Here is a 7,381-nt window from a genome sequence, read left to right on the forward strand (position 1 = left end):
CTTGACAGTTGGCCCACTCATGTCGACAGTTAAGCTGTGGTCATCCCTTAAACGAATGCATGGCTCATCATCGTCTTACCATCGCATTGCACATTCAGACGCACACCCTCTTACGCCAATGCCTTGTCCTTTGGTCACAACATAGGTCCCTTGCATGCAGTCTCACCTAGCCAATGCACATTAAAACCCCATCGCCTAGACACCCTTGCAATGTCGCACGTGTCCTTGCCTTTCTAACCTCAACATGGGTTTAGTTAGCGCATTGCTCATAACAACGTATAGCATGACTTCGACCAACACTTAGCCTTATGGACAAAGCCTTTCATGTGCTTAAATAACCTCAAAGGACATGGTTGTCGCACACTAAGCAATATCCTTCAATGCATGGGCAACATTTAGCTTCCACACTTTGTCAAATTTTCCCTTACTAGAAGCCTACATACTTTGCTACCCGAGGACATCATCCTCAACACTTAGAACATTTTTTTCTTCTTAATCATCCTCAAGCTTTTCCTACAAATATAACATTAACCAATATTTAAACTTAATTAACATATTAGTTAACATACTTAAGTAGGAAAAGTAGGGTTCAAGGTTTAGAAAATGAACTGTTATGGACTGTTTGGGGTTAATTTGCAGCAATTAGGAGCTAAAAAGATCATGTGGGCTTCAAAGTAGCACTCAACGTCACGGCACCAGCACGCAGTGCTTTTACCATAAGCATAAGATTTTGGTGCAGGGACAGTGCCACGGTGCTACATACTTTGATGAAAGCAACAGACGTGCGTGCGTGCCAGAGCGTCGTGGCACCGTCGTGACTACTATATAATAATTTCTTCGATTTTAGAGTAGATGGATGATAACTTATTGAAATACAAGTTATTTATGCCACCTTATCTAGATATTGCGGCCAAAAGTTAGTAATTATGTGCCAATTGTATGAAAATTAACCTAGTATGACAATAATTATAAATGTTTGCAATTACACCCACTAAAGCAAAAAGATGAAGGACAAGCCAAACTTTACTCTGTTTTGCAGGAGACCAAGTCACCGCTTGTGCTCAAGGCTCATAAGAAACTAATCAATGCATCTCTGTCACATTACGCCCATCAATCAACCATGAAGAGATGATTACCAAAGTAACGACGCAATGCGACAGTTGGTCCAGAGCTATGCTTCGACCGCATGCGAACCTATGAACGAAAGATGCAACTGAGCAATGCCAGAGCGGAGGATTGAGACACGTGTACAACTAACAGTTGTGTAGAATTGATGGTAACAGAAGGAATAATATCCCTCCATCTGTGGAATTACCATAACCATCAAGTGGGGGCCAGAAGGCCGAAGTTAAAGGATCTGCTCCTATAAATACCCAGTGATTTCAGAGAAAAGTATGCTATTTGATACTGGGCTAAGTGTTGTAAGATTTTAGAGAGAAAATGTTGAGCTGAGTACTGAAGAGAAGAAATTCGGGAACAGAATGAGATAAGGTCGAGAGCTAAATCTCAGATCCGACCTGCCATATACCCGATCGAAGATCTGTGCAAAGACCCCTGCTACCGGTGGAGCAAGCCTGAGAGGGAAGCTCTTCCTGCCATCGAAACCATCCTATCCAGCAAGTAGACCTCTATGAATCTGTGCCAAGACATTGGCACCTGATTGTATCTGTTCTATCTCTCTTTCATTGTATTCCATATTTTCTTTATCTCTTTATTCACACATCATGTATCAAACACTTAGTAGAAATATTAAATGTTTCGATAGATTTCGTATACCATTTTCTGTCTATTTCCATTCATCCATTAGTCACTTTCTTCATGATCTTCTCTGAATCCTTTGATGAGTAATATGAATCACCAAGAACTTAATATGTATTAAAGATATAAAATACGTTCAGCTAAAGCATGCTAGACGGCATCTTCACCTGTGAGAGCAGAAGTGAAGATGTCATTCTGATATACCATGAACATACCGCAATAATCGGCACCACTTCCCCATGTTCAACCTTGGATCACACCGAGAAACTTGCGGTGGAATTACACTTGGTTCTATCGTAAGGAAACTTGTGACAACGCAGGGCATACTACCTGAGCATCCCTACTTAACGCATAACTAGTATTAGTATCGCATCATTATGAGCATTTAATATTATACATACCGAATGCGTGACAAGTTTATGGTGCCGTTGTCGGGGATCTGGTCAACGGTTTATTGTTTGAGTGGTTTTTGGTATTTTGCAGGATAGATCTCATTGTACTGGCTATTTAACGTGGAGAGCGGCCTGACGGTTTATGAGTTCTGGTGCTAAACCAGAATTCGTAGCTGACCCTGAGATCGAGCGAACCTTCCGCACGAGGATATGCCAGAACAGGAATCAACGAAAAAAAAGGCGGTCAGCATGGCAAATAATAACGATAACGCGGTGCCAGATGTGAATCAAGGTGTTGCTCGACTGGCCCAGGATCCCGTATTCCTGGCAGCCGATCGTAATATCCCAATTTGAAACTATGCGGCACCCAACCTGTATGATTTTTCACCAGGAATCTCAAGGCCAACTGTTGAGGAGAATGCCTGCTTTGAGATTAAGCCGGTCATGTTACAATTGATCTAGAACGTAGGGCAGTATGGGGGTCTGTAAGGTAAAGACCTGCATGCCCACCTGAACAGCTTCGTTGAGATGTATGGCAATTTCTCCCTACCTCGCGTGACTCCAGACAATATTAGTTTGTATCTATTCCCTTACACCTTGAGGGATGAGGCTAAGAAGTGGGCTTATTCACTAGAGCCCAACGAAATCATGTCATAGGGGCAATTGGTTGAGCAGTTTTTGAAGAAGTTCTTCCTATCAGCTGTCAACACAAGAAGATGGAAGGATGTGCTAAACTTTGAACAAAAAGAGAATGAGACCCTGAACACCGCCTGGGTGCGATTTAGAAGGTTGGTGAAAAACTGCCCGCATATCGGGATTCCCGATTGCATCTTGATGGAAACATTCTATAATGGCCTGAACAGAGCAACGCGGGCTGTTGCTGATGCCTCCGCGACAGGAGGTTTCATGGATAAGACATACACTGAGGTCAAAGTCTTCCTTGATCGCATCTCGAGGAATATGGATGACTGGATAGATGACGGATATAGAAGCCGAGGTGCCAATCGAAGAAAAGTTGAAACAGCCATTGTCCAAGCGGAGAGAATGACTACATTGGCTGCCTAAATGGCCACGGTTACCTCGATCCTCCAATCAATGGCCATTAATCAAGGAGTCATTGCTCCACAATTAGCGCAACCTACTACGTTGGCTCAAGTGGCCCCAATTGGTTGCGTTAACTGTGGAGGGGCTCACGGAGCTGAAGGATGCCCATTGAATCTGCAATAAGTGTGTGCTATCCAGAACAACCCATTCAGCAACACCTACAATCCAGGGTGGAGGAGCCATCCTAACTTTGGTTGGGATGGCTATCCCAACCTAGAGGAGCCAATGAACCATCAAGGGGGCAGTAGAGGGAATCCTCCGTTTCACCATAATCAGAGGCAATCAAGACCGCAGAACCAGTAACCTTCATCATCATCTAATGCCTCGGAAGGATCATTAAAGGCGCTGCTAAAACAATACATGGACAAGAACGATGCAGTAATACAAGCCCAAGCATCCTCTATACGAAATCTAGAGATCCAAGTGGGCCAGCTGGCCTCTAAACTGAGAAGTCAAACACCTGGAACACTACCCAGCAATTCTGAAGCCACGAGATCGATAGGGAAAGAGCAATGTCTGTGAAGACATTAAGCAGGCAACCCTGATCGCCTGTGGAGATGTGGATTGCGAACATCAAAGACAACGCAAATTTTTGGTCCATATCTCCATACTACATTTATTCTGCTTTACTGAATTCCTTCTTTGATTTCTGAACCAAGTTTTAATGATTCATTTAATGCAAATTTTGACTCTTCGAATTTCATTCTTCAGTTACTTCTGTCCCTTTAATTCATTCCTACCTTTAATTCTTGGAGTTTTCTGTAGTCAGCATATGAGCTTTAATTTGTGAATGATTGAGTCATAAAGAAAAATAAATAATAATAATAAAAAAAAATAAAATACCCGTGTAAAACATAAGTTACAAAAATAAAACATTGAACAACAAGAAAACAAGATGACAATGGACGCATCCCAAACTTACTAGGAATGCATTGCGATCACTTAACTCAACTGTATTGAGTTGAGGGGTGTGTTATGCTTGTATATGTCCTTTACCCATCCTTAGCCAAATGCACTATGTCCAGGTATCCTCCAGAAATATGTTGGTTAAGGGGTGTGTTACGGGGATATATGTGCTGTTGCCCGTCCTCTACAAAGATACAGTTGCGTTATTGAACACAATGCATTATAACTTATCATGCATCCATTCGAATAAAATATTAAAAAAAATTGTCTGGTAATTCGTGAAGAAGTCCAATCGATTCATATCCCCAAGCAATTATGGCTTGGCAGACGAAAGGACGTTTTTTCTGAAAATTCCATAAATGCTAGAGGTGGAACGACGCGTCTGTTGAGCTGTTCGAGGCCAGTCGTCGCACAAATCGCATTGGGCCCCACCACGGCCCAACTTATAAACACCCCCTTCCCCGTCTTTGGAAACACTTTACCAGCAAATCGAAACCCTAGCATTTTGCTTTCAGAATTCTTTTTTTTCTCCCAAAAGCTCAAAGTTTACCAGACCCTTTTCAGAACCCTTTTCTTCTCCAATCCATTTCAATGGCTGACCAAACACCAAACCAATCTGCTTCACCTTCCATCCCTGACCAAGCAACCATGCGAGAGGCAGCATTCCTGTCTGTCAGTCGCAGGCTTGCCGCCCAAACCTATTCTATCCCCAGACCCATTGGAAGAACCCGGAGAAATCCCTTGGCCGTTAGGCCTCCTGCATTCAAACGAGGAAGAAACACTGAAAGCTTGCCAACACCAACACCGTCCGGCTCCACTAAAAGTGAACGGAAGAGGCGAGACGACACAAAGGTGTTTGGCAACATCCTAAGCACCTTGGAGCAAAGAGAAGGACTGCCCGAGGCAAGGGTTATAAACCAGCCACTGCCTACGGAGGAGGAGACGGTGGTTGTGGCGGATGAAACGATAAAGGATGGAGTAGTGGTGGTAGAAGATGTGGTGGCTGAAGAAGAAGAGAAAGGGAATGATGTTCTGGTCCCGAAGACTCCAGAGGCCACCATCATCGCAAATTTTTTTGATGAGCCTCCACAAATGGAAGAAGAGGAGATTGCAATCATTGAAAGACAAGAAAATGAGATCACAGTTGAAGAGGCCGGAGAAGCGGAGATAGAGTTAATAACCCCTGACATTGCGATAGAGGAGTTTGTAGGGGGTGTGCTGCCAGAAGAGATCAAGAAGGAAGAGTTGAAGGCAGCTGAGGTAGAGAAGGAAGCCGAAGCTTGATTGAAGAAGGCAGCAGAAGCTGAAAAGGAAGATAAGAAGAAGAGTAAGAGTAAGGGAAAGAAGGCTGGAAAGGCGAAGTCATCGCATCATCACAAATCAAGAAAGAACAAAAAGAAAAAGGATGATGACAAAGATGAAGATGCCAAGAAGAAGAGAAGGAAGGAGAAAGAAAAGAGAAAATTGCGCCGAAAGGAGAAGAGGCCCCTTAAAGAAGAAGAAAAAGAAAAGAAGAGGGCTGCAAGCCCCGAGAAGGATGGAGAATTGACCTCCATAAGGTAGGATAGAGGGGAAACGGCGCAGTTGATGGAGCCACCGCAACTTGAAGCAACATAATTGGTTGCGATGAACGAAGGAGAAGAAATGGAGGGACCCCTCTAATACGGCATCGCAGGGAGAATTCATCGCAAGGGTCTAGTATCGACCCTCAACGGTTAATGTTAGCATTGGAAGAGGAGGAAAGAAGAAAAAAAAAAGAAGAAAAGAAGCAAGAAAAGATGAAGCGGGGCAAGCTCATCATTGCAGAGGGGAATCGAAAAAGAAGATTGGAATTTGAGGAGATGCGAAGCAAGAACGAGCTTGCCGACTTGAAGGGATCTGAAAACATGAGGAGGATCAGCGCATATTGTTGGCCTCTGAGCAGTTCGAAGAAGAGTTTAAGAGAGAAGAGAGAGAGGCAAAAGAAGAAGAAAGAAGAAAGAAGGAAGAAGAGGAAAGATTGTTTAAGGAAGAGAAAAGGAGGAAGCGCGAAGCTAACAATAAGCATTTGTACAAAAGTAAGGGGAAAGAACTCACTGAACGTGAGAAAGAGGGACAACGCAAAGAGCGGAAAAAGAGGTTAAGGCAAGCAGCCCGCCTTGCGCAAACAAGAGGCAAAGACGTAGCAGAGAGCAGTGAGCATGCATCAGCCAAGAAGCGATCATCTAAAAGAAAGGAGAATGATGACATGCTGATCGAGATGGGCTTCTACCCTGCGCCGACCTCATTACCTGATCTCATCATGAGCGTCATTGTGGAGCATGGGTGGGACACTTTCTGTCAGTGCCCATCCATCATCGTGCCTCAGGTAGTGCGGGACTTCAATCATGGGTGTCTGCACGGGAATATGGATGCGGTGACTTTCAAGGGAGAGACAGTACACTTCAACGCAAAGGACATCAATGAACTTTATTAGATGAGGGACAACCTTGATGCACCAGGGAACACTATCATTGATGATCCTACAGAAGAACTAATGAGAGACGTGCTGAAGGTACTAACGCAACCAAGTACAAGATGGAAAATCTCCCCTAAAGGCATCCGCACTCTAGAGTCCAAGTCTTTGTTGCCGGAGGGTAGGCTCTGGGTTTATTTGGTCAAGAAGCGGTTGATCTCAACAATGCATGACAGAACTGTATCAAGGGATCGGGTGATGGCCACATATTGTATTGCGCGCGGTATTCCTATCGACGTGGGAAGGCTGATCGCAGAGCAGATCAGAGCACTAGTGGGGCATATACGGGGGCAGTACTTCTTCCCGTGGATCGTCTCAAGTTTATGCCTAAGTGCAGGTGTAAGCATTGATGAGGAACCCATGCTAGAAGTCCATGGCCTCATCAACATCAAAATTCTAAGGATTCTCCTCAAGGATTCCCTACATTACCCGAAACTGCCAACAAAGAGACCTGCGATTGATTTGAATGCACCATAGAAACCCAGACCAAAAAGAAGAAAAAAAGAAGATAAGGGAAAAGAAAGGCTACATGAGTCACCAGCGCATGATCTAGAGCCCATAAACCTTCTTCCCTTAGTCATCAGATCTCTAAGCCCTCCAAGCCCGCCAGCGCAAACTTTCTCCTCTCTTCATGAACCTATTACCAACCTTCCTCTTATTCCCAACTCTCCTATTCAACCAACAGCCCCATCTTCACCAACAACTTCATCATCACACCCCACTACCC

Source organism: Benincasa hispida, chromosome 11 (genome assembly GCF_027475165.1).
Source record: "Benincasa hispida cultivar pf3 chromosome 11, pf3_genome.v1.1, whole genome shotgun sequence".
Classification (NCBI taxonomy): domain Eukaryota; kingdom Viridiplantae; phylum Streptophyta; class Magnoliopsida; order Cucurbitales; family Cucurbitaceae; genus Benincasa; species Benincasa hispida.